This window comes from Triticum dicoccoides, chromosome 6B (genome assembly GCF_002162155.2).
Source record: "Triticum dicoccoides isolate Atlit2015 ecotype Zavitan chromosome 6B, WEW_v2.0, whole genome shotgun sequence".
Taxonomy (NCBI): Eukaryota; Viridiplantae; Streptophyta; class Magnoliopsida; order Poales; family Poaceae; genus Triticum; species Triticum dicoccoides.
Genome location: NC_041391.1, coordinates 331,490,885 through 331,505,417, shown reverse-complemented (window position 1 = coordinate 331,505,417; position 14,533 = coordinate 331,490,885).

The window sequence follows — 14,533 nt, the reverse complement described above, 5'->3', positions numbered from 1 at the left end:
TGAATCACGACGAGTACGACTCCTTCAACCCCGTTCTCTTGAACGCTTCCGCTTAGCGATCTACAAGGGTATGTAGATGCACTCTCCTTCCCTCGTTGCTGGTTTCTCCATAGATAGATCTTGGTGACACGTAGGAAAATTTTGAATTTCTGCTACGTTCCCCAACACATGTGTCGGACCAGAGTACTCTGGCGCTCCACCGTAGCTGAATCTGCACCCGTAAGTGTTTCTTCTCCAGCTCGTCAGATCGCATTAGGGTTCCGTCTGTTCGTCGTGTTCTTCATGGTTTCTTCATAGTCCCGCCACTCTTTTGATCTAAAAATAGTATAGGACTTATGCGGTAGTTGTTTTGCCTTCACCTTCAATACCGGTGGACCCCTTTCCTTATAAAGACATCTCATTAGAACTTATGAACTCCCTGTACTGGTTTTTTAGGTCTGGAATTATTTCCTTTTTCTAAACTGCCACTGATCCAAAATAATGATTGCACTCTGTGAAACCTGTTTGTGTGGCACTTAGCAAAAAAACTGCACTTTGATAGATCCACCTAGCCATGGCGGCTCATACCACCGGTTTTAATGGCAATGCTCAACAGATAATACCAAACTGCTCATGGCGGCTTAAATAACCTCACATAATTAGTCATATACCATTAGGCCCCTTCATAAGCCGCCATTCTGAATATGGGCTGTAATACTTTTCCTTCGGCTTAAATTTGAACCAGCAAACTTATTCTTTTTTAGGCTTCCTTCTTCACAATGCCGCCCAAAACAACCATTTCCTGTAACTGGGTCCACTCCATCGTCACGGATAATACACTGGATGACTTTGTGAAAACCGGCTATCTGCCCAAAAAGGATGTCATGTCTTACCGTGCGCCTAAGCCGACAGAAGAAAAGCCTCATCCCAAAGAAGGGGAAGTCATTGTCTTCATTGTTCACATGAACCAGGGCTTTTCGCCGCCTGGCTCAAAGTTCTTCAGAGACATTTTGCACTTTTTTGACCTCCGTCCTCAAGACATCGGACCCAACTCTGTGTCTAACATATGCAACTTTCAAGTGTTTTGTGAGGTGTATCTTGAAGAAGAGCCCAACTTGGAACTTTTCAGAGAATACTTTTACTTGAACCGCCAGAATGAATACTCTAACGGACCTAGTTTGGAACTCGGCGGGGTCTCAATCCAATGATGGAGAGACGCCATTTTTCCTTATGCGCAACCACTGAGTCACCCCAAGGACTGGAACCAGACATGGCTCTACTGCCAAGATACTTCTCCGGCTGATGAGAACCCTCTGCCCGGCTTTCGTGCCCTACGTCTCGAATCCAATCATCCGCTCCCCAACAAGTTGACAACTGCTGATCGCCAGAAGCTCGCCCATACCCTTGCAGAAGTCAAAGCTCTGCTGGGGAATGACTTAAATGGCATTGATTTGGTCCGGTGCTGGTTTGCCTGGCAGATCATCCCCTTGAGCCGCCACTCCGGGTTAATGTGCACTTACATAGGTGACAAAAAAGACCCTCTGCGCCACAGCCCCGATGAGTTACTTGAGGACCTTATCAATGATATGATGAAGTCACTTCTGAATGAAAGCCAAGCAGACTGTGGCAAGGTGGGCCTAAGCCCTTTCTGCAGAGCTAACCTGGCTCCAGGGGTAAGACGCCAAACTGAGTCAATTTACCTTTATCCTTGATGCTTTGTCTTTACTCAAACCTTTGCTGATTTTCACAGGCTGATGACGAGTTTTGGAAGAAAGAATATGATCATGAGGCCGCAAAGAGAGCCAAGAAACTCAAGAAAGCCGCCAGGAGAGCCGCCACCAAGAAAAGTGGAAAGAAGCCCAATGCTTCTGAATTACTTCAACTGGAGGACACCTTTGAGTTGGAGGTAAATCTTTATTCTCTTGGCTCTTTTTTCAACCATCTTATTGACATCGACTATCATCAGGATGACACGGGAATGAGTCAGGGAGTGGAAGAAGAGGTAACTATTATTTCCTCCGACTCCGAGCCTTTGCCAAGACAAAAATTCTGAAGAGTAACCCGGAAAGTAAGATTTTCACACCCCTTAGCTCATTTGGATCCTCACTTTATTTTGAAGCAACAGCTGCTCGAGAGCCGGCGGCAAATTCGGACAAGCAAGGATGCAGAACTTTGTTCCGGCTTGCCGAACACGCCGAGGAAATGTCGAAATGAGGTCACCTCCGATTTAAACTCTTTTTATCCTTTGGCGGGTCTTACTCGTCAACCACTCAAATCTTCCGACTCAAATTATCATGATACATCTCATTACTCCTCCGGCGATTCAATTCAATCCAACATGCCTGCTTTCAAAATTGCTCCCGGGTAATTGTCATTTCCTTTATCCTTTACTTATTCTGATCTTATTATGCTTATACTACCTTTTTTGACTCATGCAGTGGAAAAGAAAAGCCCAGTAAGAGGGCAAAGAAGAACAAGCCGGTTGAAGATCCAAAGGTCAATGACCCAGAGCAGCAGATTCCAGCGCCTGAGATCTCTATCCCTCAATCATCTGAGCCGGTTCTTGATAACCCGCCAGCAACTTCTGTCCCCCCTATGGAGTGAGCCATTGATGAGTCTTTAATCCTGAAATCTCTAGTCCACCAAAGACGGCTGATGTTCATGATGAAGATGTGATGATCACTGCTACCGGCTTTAGAGAACCGGGAAGGCGCACTGCTCTAGCCCGGCATTCTACCAAGGAGGAGCACATTGAGCAACGTAAAGTCAGATTTGACATTGCTGATTACTCCCACTCCAGCATTGGCGAAGTTTATTCTGGTTATCTTAGCCAAGTGCACAGCAGCCGCGATCTTGAAGTGAACATGGTGAAACAAATGCACCAAAAATTTGAGGTATGAATTCATCCTTTACTGAGTTATGCTTACTATGCCAGCCCCCAAGTCTACTATTTATGATAAATATGCTGTAGACTTAGATGAACCATGATCCTGGGTCATATCCTTCAGTAGAATCCTTTGATCATCCGACTTAATCCGTAGTCCCCAAGGGCCGGTTTAATCAACATGAATGAGCCGGTCCTTTATCTTCATGTATAGAAGATGATACTTACTTGTTTAGTTTTCAACAACAATATGCATTAGTCCCCAAGTGCCAAGTACTCTTGCTTGCAAAGTTCTTGGGACTTACTCTCATAAGCCGCCACTTAGATAGAACTTTCAGTAGACATTAGCCCCCAAGTGCCAAGTGTTCTTGCTTGCAAAAGGCTTGGGACTTAATATTGTGTACTAATATTTATGATTTTCATCTGGTATTTGTACAAACCACCACGACTCAACTTCAATCAGAGTTGTCTGAATTGAAGAACCTCTTGGAGCTGCAGGATACTGAAACCCAGAGGGCAAACTCAAAATTTGAATTCAGCGTGTCTGAACAAGAAAAACTGAAGGCCAACTTTGAAGTTGAGAAAAAGGCCTGGGCTGAAGAAAAGATTGCCTTGACACATCGAGCTGAAAGAGCAGAGGCGGCTCTTGAAGAGGTGACCACTGAATTGTCCGGCTTAAAACACCATGTGTCTCAGATGGTCTCGGCTATCTTTGGTAAGCCGCCTTACGAGTGTCAAGTGTTAAATCTCTCTCTTGATCATATGAACTATCTTTAACTCACCTGTTATTACTATGCAGGCCCCAGGAGCACCAACCTCAACCAAGACATGCTTGTGAAGCTGAAGGCGGTTTATACATTGGTAGAGCAGCGTTACACTGGTGCCCAGCGTGCATTGGCCATAGTTTCTCTATCCAATGAAGCCCCCACGCTCTTGGTTGACGTGCTAAGGAAGCTTTCTGTGCTGCCCCAGCGGCTTAATGAAATAAAACGATCATCTGCGAGAGCCGAAGCCGTATCTGCCTTAAGCCGAGCCAAAGCATGGCTGCCGGAATTAGACCCGGCCGACCTTTCTACCGGTTATCCAAGCCTTAAGGAGGATGACACTCCGTTTGAATAGAAAGATTTTGCTGCTTGTGTGAAGGAGATACGTCCTCTGGCCAGCCTGATTGCCAATGAGACAGACCTCACCAAGTATCATCCCGCTTACAATGTGGGAAATCAGAGGAAACCAACACCAACTTATAAAGTGATAGGCCTGACCCCCCAATCCGTAAGCACACCTTTGCCCCTGAAGTTGACCCGTCCAAGCTAATTGATGATGAGGCTGAGTTTCAAGCTTTGAATGGCATTGACTGGTTGTCATCAACCTTCCAGGATGTGGAATAGGACAAAGAAGCGGAGAGGGTTGATCCATAAGCCTCAAGCCAGCAGAGGCAGGAAGATTGACCCGCGGGGCGGTTCATACCTGTGACTTTGAAAAAACTGTTGATCATTTGGACTCGGGGAGTCATGTAATAGGTTTGGAATGACTTTGCTTTGTGGTGTCATCCATCACATTTTGGTGCTCAACACTGTTAAGCTGCCCTCTTATATTTACCCTTGTTACACTTATCATCTGTTTGACTTGTGCATAAGAAAATCCTTGAACTATCCTGCACACAGAAATAGATCACAAGAACCCTTGGCGGTTTACCGCAAAGCGGGTCATAATATCTCACATATAACCACTGATGTGTAAAAAGGAGTCATAGATAATCCTGGTATGAATCAGAACTTTGAAACTTAACTATAATAACAATATCATACCTGTGATATTGAATTTGCACTGCCGGTTTATGTGACCTGCGCAGTAAGGGTGATAACCCAATCTTTTGGAAGCCAGAACTTCCAAATGTTTTTGATTGTCATATGTTGGCGACTTATTATCCAAATTCAAGCCGGGTTAATCGAAACCACATATATGTTTCAGATGTAAAAAAGTATCAAGAGAAACCCGAAAGACTGTTTCAAAAATCTGAAATCAAAAAGAGAGAAAACACGAGGCTTCTGATTCGAATACGATCAGTAAGCCGGACCAAAAGGGTTAACAGCTATGTTCTCTTTGGTGAATGACACCTATGTTTGAACAGGAAGCCCCCAAGTGGCTTTTGGCATTGCGCTGATCAAGTGGGTACCGACAGCTATGTTCTCTTTGGTGAATGACACCTATGTTTGAATAGGAAGCCCCCAAGTGACCCTTGAAACTTTTTTAACGGCTCTGATTCGAATACGATCAGAGTCGGACCAAAAGGGGTTAATCCATGATTCGAATACGATCCAGCCCCCAAATGATCAAGTTGTTTTGAACAGCTATGATTCAAATACGATCAGGAAGCTGTGCCAAAGGAGTTAAGCTAGATTCGAATACGATCTGCCCCCAGTGGTCTAAATATTTAATGACTCTGATTCGAATACAATCAGGGTCAGGCCAAAAGGGATTAAGCTATGATTCAAATACGATCCAGCCCCCAGATGATCAAGAGGTTTGAACAGCTATGATTCGAATATGATCAGGAAGCTGTGCCAAAGTAGTTAAGCTAGATTCGAATACGATCAGCCCCCAATTGGTCTTATGGAATTATGATGATGAAGACACATGATCATTGAGGATGAAAAGGATAGAGGTCCTGCTTTATTATATTTCATAATATATACATCGTCAAAAATATGTCATCATAAGAGCGACAACTCAAGTGTAGTAAGGCCGAAGATGAGCAATATTCCGCGGCCATCGGGTCTCCTCCTCCGACTTACGTGAGTCTTTGTGCTCTCGAACATCAATAAGGTAGTATGACCCATTGTTCAAATTCTTGCTGACCACAAAAGGCCCTTCCCAAGGTGGGGACAACTTGTGCATATCAGTTTGATCCTGGATGAGCCGAAGCACCAAGTCACCTTCTTGAAAGGTTTTGGACTTAACCCGGCGGCTATGGTAGCGGCGCAGGCCTTGTTGATAAATCGCCAAACGAGCTGCTGAAAGATCGTGCTTCTCATCTAATAGGTCAAGTGCATCCTAACATGCTTGTTCATTATCAGCTTCAACGTAAGCTGCCACACGAGGAGAATCATGACGGATGTCACCAGGGGAACCACCTCTGCTCCGTAAACCATGAAGAAAGGCGTGTAACCCGTAGACCTGTTGGGGGTAGTGTTGATGCTCCATATCACAAAAGGTAACTACTCCACCCAACAACCCAGCGTCCGTTGCAAACGAACCATAAGCCGGAGCTTGATGCCTCTCAAAATCTCTTGATTGGCTCATTCAGCTTGACCATTGGATTGAGGGTGAGCTACTGATGATACATCAAGACGAATATGCTCACGTTGACAAAACTCTTTCATAGCACCTTTGGACAAATTAGTGCCATTATCAGTTATGATACTGTGGGGAAAGCCAAAATGGAAAATCACCCTTTTCATGAATTGAACCATCGTTGCCGCGTCACACTTACTGACCGGCTCTACTTCAACCCACTTTGTGAATTTGTCAACCGCCACCAAGAGGTGGGTCTTTTTATCCTTGGACCTTTTAAAAGGCCCAACCATGTCAAGTCCCCATACTGCAAATGGCCAAGTAATTGGAATCATCCTCAATTCTTGAGCCGGCATGTGAGCTTGCCGTGAGAATTTCTGACAACCATCACATTTACTGACCAAATCCTCTGCATCAGCGTGAGCTCTCAGCCAATAGAATCCATGACGAAAAGCTTTGGCCACAAGGGACTTTGAACCGGCATGATGGCCACAATCTCCTTCATGAATCTCACGAAGAATCTCTTGACCCTCCTCAGGAGAGACACAACGCTGAAACACCCCAGTGACACTGCAATGGTGTAACTCGCCATTGGCAATTGTATTGACTTAGACCGCTGGGTTATCTGCCTGGCCAAGGTTTCATCCTCAGGTAACTCGCCCCGGGTCATATAAGCCAAATATGGTATCGTCCAATCTGGGATGACGTGAAGAGCCGCCACCAATTGTGCTTCCGGGTCAGGAACAACGAGTTCTTCCTCTATAGGCAACTTGACAGAAGGGTTATGCAGAATATCCAAGAAAGTGTTAGGCGGCACCGGCTTACGCCGAGATCCCAACCGGCTTAAAGCATCGGCCACCTCATTCTTCCTGCGATCAATGTGCTCCAGTTGATAACCCTTGAAATGTCCAGCAACGACATCCACCTCGCGGCGATAAGCCGCCATAAGCAGGTCTTTGGAATCCCACTTGCCTGAAACTTGCTGAGCTACCAAGTCTGACTCGCCAAAACATCTCACCCAGCTTAAGTTCATCTCCTTAGCCATCCGAAGACCATGGAGCAAGGCTTCATACTCAGCTGAATTGTTAGTATAGGGAAACATCAACCTTAGGACATAACAAAACTTGTCACCTCGAGGGGAGGCTAAAACAACTCCAGCCCCCAAGCCTTCCAACTGCGTGGACCCATCAAAATGAATAGTCCAATATGTGTTATCCGGCTTCTCTTCAGGCATCTGCAGCTCTGTCCAGTCATTGATGAAATCCACCAGTGCTTGAGACTTGATAGCAGTGCGAGGCATATACTTCAAATGATGAGGCCCAAGCTCGATGGCCCACTTGGCGACTCGTCCTGTGGCTTCTTTGTTTTGAATGATATCTCCTAAAGGAGCAGAACTGACCACAGTGATGGGATGACCAAGAAAATATTGTTTAAGCTTCCGGCTGGCCATGAACACCCCATAAACGAGGTTCTGCCAATGTAGATATCTCTGCTTGTACTCAATAAGCACCTCACTTATGTAGTAAACCGGCCATTGAGCTGGATATTCCTTGCCAGCCTCCTTGCGCTCCACCACAATGGCCACACTGATAGCATGGGTGTTAGCAGCCACATATAACAATAATGGCTCCTTATCAATGGGAGTAGCAAGAACTGGCGGCTCAGCTAGCTGCCTCTTCAAGTCTTCAAGCGCATCGTTAGAAGCATCACTCCAGACGAAGTTATCTGTTTTCTTCATCATCTGATACAGTGGTATGGCCTTCTCACCCAACCAGCTTATGAACTGGCTTAAAGCAGCAATACGACCCGCCAAACACTGAACATCATTGATACACGCCGGCTTAGCCAAGGAGGTGATGGCCTTGATCTTCTCCGGGTTAGCCTCAATGCCTCTGTTAGAAACCAGAAAACCCAAAAGCTTGCCTGCCGGCACACCAAAAACGCACTTGGCCGGGTTAAGCATCATCTTGTAGACCCGGAGATTATCAAAGGTTTCCGTCAAATCATCTATCAAGGTGTCCTTGTCTCTTGATTTCACCACAATGTTGTCCACATAAGCATGAACGTTGCGCCCAATCTAACTGTGAAGACAATTCTGCACACATCGCTGATAAGTCGCCTGGGCACTCTTGAGCCCAAGAGGCATAGACACATAGCAGAAGGCTCCAAAGGGAGTAATGAAAGTTGTCTTCTCCTGGTCCTTAACTGCCATCTTGATCTGATGATAACCAGAATAAGCATCCAAAAAGCTTAAACACTTACAACCCGCCGTAGCATCAATGATTTGATCAATACGAGGGAGAGCAAAAGGATCAGTCAGACAAGCCTTGTTTAAGTCCGTGTAATCCACACACATGCGCCAGGTGCCATTCTTATTAAGCACTAGCATCGGGTTAGCCAACCACTCTGGATGAAAAACTTCAACAATGAACCCAGCTGCCAAGAGCCTGGCCACTTCCTCACCAATGGCCTTACGCCTCTCCTCATTGAACCACCAAAGAAACTACTTGACCAGCTTAAATTTCGGATCAATATTGAGAGTGTGCCAGCGAGTTCTCTCGGTACACCCAGCATGTCAAAAGGTTTCCATGCAAAGATGTCCCGGTTCTCACGGATGAACTCGATGAGCGCACTTTCCTATTTGGGATCCAGGTTAGCAATGATACTGAACTGCTTGGATGAGTCGCCAGGAACAAAATCAACCATCTTGGTGTCATCGGCCGATTTAAACTTCATCACTGGCTCATGCTCTGTAGTTGGTTTTTTCAAAGACGTCATATCCGTCGGGTCAATATTGTCCTTGTAAAACTTGAATTTCTCTGTTGCACAGACAGACTCAGCGTACACAACATCACCTTCTTCACATTCTAGGGCTATCTTCCGACTTCCATGCACCATAATGGTTCCTTTATAAGCCGGCATCTTGAGCTGCAGATAAACATAACACGGCCGTGCCATGAACTTGGCGTAAGGCGGCCGTCCAAACAGAGCGTGGTACGGGCTCCTGATTTTGACCACTTCAAAGGTTAACTTCTCAGCCCTGGAATCATGCTCATCTCCAAAGGCCACCTCCAGCTCAATCTTGCCCATCGGGTATGCCGACTTACCAGGAACGACTCCATGGAAAATAGTGTTGGACGTCTTAAGATTTTTATCAGTTAACCCCATGCGACGGAAAGTCTCATAATAAAGGATGTTGATGCTACTGCCTCCATCCATGAGCATTTTAGTGAATTTGTATCCACCAACTTGAGGCGCCACCACCAAGGCCAAGTGACCCGGATTGTCAACCCGGGGAGGGTGATCCTCTCTACTCCACAAAATGGGCTGCTTAGACCATCGCAACTAACAAGGAACCACCGGCTCAACAGCGTTCACAACCCTCTTATGAAGCTTCTGGTCTCGTTTGCACAAACTAGTGGTAAACACATGATACTGTCCACTATTCAGCTGCTTTGGATTACTCTAATATCCGGATTGCTGCTGCTGCTGACCTCCCTGACCGGATTGCTGATTGTAACCACCCTGATTACCTTGATTAAAACCGCCCTGATGACCTTGGGGGCCCTGGAAGTTGGAATTAGAACCGCCACCTCCATAGCCCGGGCCCTGGAAACCGCTGCCCGTTCCATGATTGTCGTCAAATGCGTTAGAGTTCTTGAAAGCCTTCATAATCGTACAATCCTTCCAAAGGTGAGTGTCCGGTTTCTTTGGCGTGCCATGCCTTGGACAGGGCTCATTCAGCAACTGCTCAAGAGTAGGACCTGACCCGCCGGTCCGAGGAGGCGGCCTCCCCTTACGATGTTGATTGTTGCCCCGTGGATTGGTGTTGGCCACAAACTCCAAGCTACCATCAGCCTTGCGTTTACCGTTGCCTCCTTGATTCGCTGGGTTATGCTGCGGGTCCTTAGCGTTGCCGCTCTTCTTTCCCTTACCTGTCTTCTCATCACCAGATTCGGGGTCCTTGGTACTATCAGAGTCGGCATATTTGACTAGAGCTGCCATCAACTGGCCCATGTCATTACAATCGCGCTTGAGCCGCCCCAGCTTCTGTTTCAGAGGCTCAAAATGGCAATTTTCTCCAACATTAAGACTACAGAGCCGGCTTTCATGTTATCGGATGAGTGTATGATAGCTTTGACCCGGCGCACCCAATGTGTCGTGGATTCACCCTCCTCTTGCTTGCAATTGGTCAAGTCCACAATAGAAATGGGCTGCTTGCATGTGTCTTTAAAGTTCTGAATAAACCAGGCCTTCAACTCTCCCCATGACCCGATGGAGTTGGCGGGCAGTCCCTTTAACCAAGTACGGGACGTCCCATCCAGCATCATGGTGAAGTATTTGGCACACGCAGCATCACTGACGTCCAGTAGCTCCATGGCCATCTCATAACCTTCAATCCATGCCTCAGGGCGTAAGTCAGCTGTGTAATTAGGCACCTTTCGAGGTCCTTTGAAATCCTTGGGCAAACGCTCATTATGCAGAGCCGGCACCAAACAGGGCACCCATGTAGATCTTGAGGTCAAGCCTACCTCAACCAAAGTCGTTGGATAAAGCGGAAGGGGCTGGTAAGCCGCCCGCTGAGCCGCCTGCTCGGCTTCTTGACGCACTCTGTCCTGATCAACTAAATTAGGAACTCCATCACGTACCGGGTCATACCCGCGCGGCTGATCACGGCGCTGGGCATTGCTTGAAATAGCTAGTGAGTCCATGTGCCCGCTATAGCTCCGGCTCCGGCTTGGGCAAGGGGTCGAATGAATCATGTCTCGATTATAAGAGTACGCCTCCTGTTGCGCCAATGCTGTCTGAAGAAGTTCTCCGACCCTTCATGTTTCAACCGCCGTTTGAGAGTCGCCATCCACTGGGAGAGCCGCCAATCGTGCCGCCGCAACGATCATGTTCTCCAAAGGATTAGAATAATGACCCGGTGGTGTCGGTATGTGCTGAGGTGGAGCAGTATTCAGACGAGGGGGTTCCATCACACGTGGTTGAACCGACGTCCCAGCCCCGGGTGCCGTAGCCCGGTTTATCTCCGACGGGTTACTGGGCCCTGCACCGAGCGTGTGGAAGAGGTTTCTAGGCTCATAAACTGTAGGCAGACGGGACTGAACCTTCTGATGCCTTCTCCTCATGATCTCATTTGATGCGTTCTGATCCATCGTAAGCCGGAAAGCCTTTGACTGAATCCGCTAGGCCTGAGCATCCAAAGCCACCAGTTCCGCGGCCATCCTGACTTCCTCTGCCGCCAGGTCTTCTTTGTCTTGTGCTACGTCCTCACGCAGCTGCGCCACTTCCGCATCATGTTGAGCCTGATTAGCCGGGTTGACTACGGCTGTTAACAAAGCCGTCAACTTATCAATTAAAGCCATCAAAACTTGAGCCGACGGGTGCGCAGGGCTCCTACCCCGACTTCCGTCACCTTTGGTGATCCGGAAGTCATTGCTGCCGCAGCTATAGAGTTTTGCCCAGGTTGCGTACCAGCCATGAAGATCCCGACTCTGTTTCGCGGCTCAAAGGGGTCTGGAATACTATTGCCATCGGAATAGCCCCCAAGCCCACCATCTTGCAGTTGATACAACGAATCCGTCCCACCTATGGACGATTCACCATCAGAGTAGATGGTCGTCTCACCGCCAGACATAGATCCTTCATCCAATTCTGCTCCGTGGATGCATCCCGCGAAGGCACGCTTCATGGCGGGCTGATCTCGGGCGGGTCTCGCATGCTAAGCCGTCTCGACAATGTCGATGCAGATGTGCGACTTAGGGCCCGGCTCGCCGATCTTGCCGATGAAGACGTGGATCCCGCCGAAGTGGACCCGGTACCCGTACTCAATTGAGCTGGCCTCGAGGCCCCAGCCTGTGTCATCGATGTAGAGCTTGCCGCGACGACTCTTGGTCATCTGGCCCATAGCGTATCCCTTGAGCCCTTCGAAGTTGCCCTTTAAGAACTCAAATCCACCGTGCGCTGGCCCCACGGTGGGTGCCAACTATCATGGAAAGGTCATGGCAGATGTCCTAGCAAAAGGACTTAGTCGTGGAGCCATCGCAACTATGAAGCTTAAAGGGGTTAAAACGGGATAAAGGATATGGGAGTTTATACTGGTTCGGCCCGTTGCGGTGAAGGTAAAGGCCTAATCCAGTTTGAGGTGGTATTGCTTATGTCTGATTACCAGGGAGCGAATCTGCTTGACCTAGCTTTCGATCTGATGTTACTTGTCCTGAATCGCCGTCGAGTCGTCCCTTTATATACAGAGGTCGATGCCCAGCGGCTCACGGAGTCCCGCCCGGCTCATAAACTGTGTCCGGCTCGGTGACTATCTAGTCTTGCCTTACAATACAAGTCATACAAATATGGCAGTTTATCTCTATGGGCCTTAAGCCGCCTTTGGGCCTTGGGCGCTTAACTGAACCGCCATCTTCAAATATCATCGTGGGCTTCATATGATGAATCGCCATAGGTATAACCCGGCCCTTCCTAGGCGGGTTATCCTAATAGTTATATCCCCAACAAGGGGTGTGGCGTACCGCAAGGCGGGACTCCACGGGATACTGTTCATCTCCATCACCGACCTCCTCCAGCCTCCACGGGCTACTATTCATCCACCGTCGACCTCCTCCAGCCTCGACCTGCAACTGTTCATCCATGGGCTCCTGTTCATCCAGCCTCCATCGCGCGCTACTCCACCGGCTACTGTTCAACCAGCCCTCTCCACGGGCTCATGTTCAACCACCCCTTCACGGGCTACTGTTCATCCAGCCCTCCACTGTCTACTGTTCAACCAGCCCTCCACGGGGTCGTCCTGTTCATCCAGCCCTCCACGGGGTCGTCCTATTCATCCATCCCTCCACGGGGTCTTGTGCATCCAGCCCCAACCGGCTCGATCGATCGGGGTCCTGTTCATCCAGAGGCAACACCATGGGGTCCTGTTCATCCACCCCCAACGGGAACTGTTCATCCAAAACACCCAGCAACGCTCACTATTCATCCAAACCCCCAACAACACTCACTATTCATCTAGAGGCAGCATCGATCGGCTTCAGTTAACAGCAGTAGCGAAGGAATCGCTCGAGCGCTCGCATTCAGTAATGCGTAGCCTGCAGTGCAATCGCTCGGGTTCAGTTAGGCGACGCCTCGCTCGGGTTAAGTTAGAGCCCAACGCCTCGCACCCATGCACGTACGGTACGAGAGAAACATGCATCGCTCGGTCCCCGACCACCCACCATAACCGGGAACTCCCCGAAATTTTCTCCGCCCTTGCTTCTACCACGGTTTTTTCCGTCATGGACGGCCCAAAGAATGTCATGCGGCTGCGTCCCCAGCCGGCCCAGGACGAAAATCCCATTTTCTGTCATGATTTTTTGTCATAGAAGTAGGAGCCCACCACATCTATGATGATACCGGGTTTTTTCACGGTTATTGTCATAGAAGTGTCATAAGTATGACATAATTTTTTTTCGGCCCAAAATGTCACGAATGTGTCTTTTTTTGTAGTGCATGAATGCAAGTGGGGTATAGAAAATCGACATGACTTTTGATAATAAATAACATAATTTTTTAAATATAATTAAGAAGAAGAGAATTTCCTAGTTAATTAACAGAAAACCAGATGCAAACTGATACATATATACCACATGTGGACTAGTCGCTAAGACATAAACTCCATGGCCTCACGGTCAACCCGACAAACATAAATAACATGTAACAACCATGAACCCTCACACTTCTATGTCTCAAAGAAACCCTCAATGAAACCAAGGTTGAATACATCGAACGCCACCAAATACACGGAGAAGAGCCAGTCGAAGATGGAGCACGAAGGGATTGAGTATCCTTCGTTAAGTAGCCGTTGACACCTTACCAATGGCGCCACTCTTCTTGCCTATGGTCCTGAGAGCCTTCTTCACCTTCTTTATTTTACCCATAGAAACCTCCTCTGCTAGGAGGCAAGCAATTGCTTTGCCAGACCCAGGACAAGCTGCCTCGAAGGAGGCGAGCAAGCCGCCAAGCTTTTTTCAAAGACTCGTGGCATGATTAAAAAATTGCAACATTTAAAACAAGGCACTGATAGGGTAACAAGATATTATGATGATTTACAAACTACATTGTTGCACTCATTATTAGAAGAAAGCGAAGAAGATTTTATGGATACATTTTGGGGAGGATTAATCCGTGATATTCAAGAGATACTAATTCATGAAGAGTGTTATCCTTTGGACCATTTGTTTTGTCTTGCTTGCAAAGCTGAACTGGAAATAAAACGACGTGTTGCCCACAAGGAGAACAAGCACATTGTGCACATTCCAAGTGGTGATACAGATGTTTCTTCAACTACTAGGCGTACTATGACAACCACATCCGTTGTTGCGAGGACTA